This window comes from Ranitomeya imitator, chromosome 6, assembly GCF_032444005.1.
Source record: "Ranitomeya imitator isolate aRanImi1 chromosome 6, aRanImi1.pri, whole genome shotgun sequence".
NCBI lineage: Eukaryota > Metazoa > Chordata > Amphibia > Anura > Dendrobatidae > Ranitomeya > Ranitomeya imitator.
This window is the reverse complement of record NC_091287.1, coordinates 159370020-159372502: the sequence shown is the minus strand read 5'-3', so window position 1 is coordinate 159372502 and position 2483 is coordinate 159370020.

The window sequence follows — 2483 nt, the reverse complement described above, 5'->3', positions numbered from 1 at the left end:
GGGTTCTTGATGATTTCAATTATTTTCAGGCCTAAAAACAATTATATATGTCCATTTTGCACTGCACACGGATCACTGTTCATGAAACATTTGTGAGAATTCTCGTCCGTGAAAAACGGACCGATTTTCTTATACGTTGTGTGTGACGCCGGCCTAACGATCATACTCGCTCATCACTATTAATTATATTTCCTTTTAATAAATTAAATATCTTGCGCAAGACAGCCAACACAGGATATTTCATTATGATGATTATGGTTACAGCAGCGCAAAACATTTCACACCACAGTGAAGAACCTCTGAGTGGTAGTTTTGCGGCTTAGTTATTAGCTACCACTTCTTCCTTTTTCCACTATTTCCCAAGAAATCATCCTGTTGCATTAACCACTTAACCACCGTCGATAAGTATTTCAGGATGCGTAGGAGTCAGCTGTATATGAAAGCAGAAACCCTGCAGTATTGGACCTGATTAGGGATGAGTGAATAGCCTTGGATAATCCTTACCAAATAGCTGCATCAGGAACCCGATAGTCAGTTGTTCGGGCCGCAGCTGCATGTGGTTGTAGCTGTGTGACCGTCACAACACATGCATGGAGAGACCAACAAACAGGCCGAGAGCTGCGACTGTGCAGGTGCCGGTGGCGCCATCTTGGAGGATAATTTTTTTTCTTCTCTAGCAGGTTGCAATTTGGTGCCGCCGGCGCCTGCACAATAATAGCTATCGGATCTCTACAGACACTGATAGCTGATACTGCTCAGGCTCGGCGGGTGCCTTTTTCAAATTGATTTTTTTTTTACACTTGCTCAATAACATCAAGAATACTTATTAACTGGACACTAAACATGTGATTATGCTGAAGCGTAGGTGCCACAGCCGTCATCTGTCTGCACAAGCATTTTTTTCCTCTTTTTTCCTCTTTTTTTACTCTTCAGTATGTATGGGTATTCATTATGCAAACCAGGGGGAAGGTCACAGAGGGATCATTGATCTGTCAGCAGTCTTCATTATGAATACCTACTCAGAGCACCACATAAAGACCCCCACCAGCAGCCCCGCAGCATGGACATATCTTTAACCCCTTATTGACCGCCGATACGCCTTTTAACGGCTGCCGCTAAGGGTACTTAAACCACAGCGCCGTTAATTAACGGCGCTGTGGAAAAAGTCCATAGCGCCCCCCAGAGGCCGATTTTCTCCGGGGTCTCGGCTACCCTCGGCAGAGAACATGATTCGGGGGGTTTTTAACCCACCCCGCATTTGCGATCGCCGGTAATTAACCGTTTACCGGCGATCGCAAAAAAAATAAATAAAAAAAAGCGATCTCTTTTTAATTTCTCTGTCCTCCGATGTGATCGCACATCGGAGGACAGAGAAAAGGGGTCCCAGGTGGCCCCCCAATACTCACCTAGCTCCCCCGATGCTCCTCGTGTCTCCCGGTGGGCGCCGCCATCTTCAAAATGGCGGGCGCATGCGCAGTGCGCCCGCCGGCCGGCACCGGGAGAATCTTTGGGGTCTCGGCTGCAGGGGGTAGCCGAGACCCCAAAGAGCACGATCGGGGTCGGTATTACCGACCCCTGTTTTGCGATCGCCGGTAATTAACTGTTTACCGGCGACCGCAAAAAAAAAAAAAGTAAAGTGTAATTCTCTGTCCTCTGATGTGATCGCACATCAGAGGACAGAGAAATAGGGGGATTCGGCGACCCTAGCATACTCACCTAGGTCCCTGGATCCTCTTGCTGCTCCTCCTGGCCGCCGGCAGCAGAACATGGCGGACGCATGCCCAGTGCGCCCGCCATCTGTCTCCATCTGCCGGCCGGCAGGAGAACAGCAGTTGGGGCTAAAATTAGGGTTAGGGTTAGGGGTAGGGTTAGGGGTAGGGTTAGGGGTAGGGGTAGGGTTAGGGGTAGGGTTAGGGTTAGGGGTAGGGTTAGGGTTAGGGGTAGGGTTAGGGGTAGGGTTAGGGGTAGGGTTAGGGTTAGGGGAAGGGTTAGGAGTAGGGTTAGGGGTAGGGTTAGGGTTAGGGGTAGGGTTAGGGGTAGGGTTAGGGGTAGGGTTAGGGTTAGGGGTAGGGTTAGGGGTAGGGTTAGGGGTAGGGTTAGGGGTTGGGTTAGGGGTAGGGTCAGGGTTAGGAGTAGGGTTAGGGTTAGGGGTAGGGTTAGGGGTAGGGGTAGGGTTAGGGGTAGGGTTAGGGTTAGGGCTAGGGTTGGGGCTAAATTTAGGGTTAGGGTTGGGGCTAAATTTAGGGTTAGGGTTGGGGCTAAACTTAGGGTTAGGCTTCTTTCACACTTACGTCGGTACGGGGCCCGTCGCAATGCGTCGGCCCGACATACCGGCGCACGTTGTGAAAATTGTGCACAACGTGGGCAGCAGCTGTAGTTTTTCAACACATCCGCTGCCCAATCTATGTCCTGGGGAGGAGGGGGCGGAGTTACGGCCACGCATGCGCGGTCAGAATTGGCGGATGCGACGTACGAAAAAACGT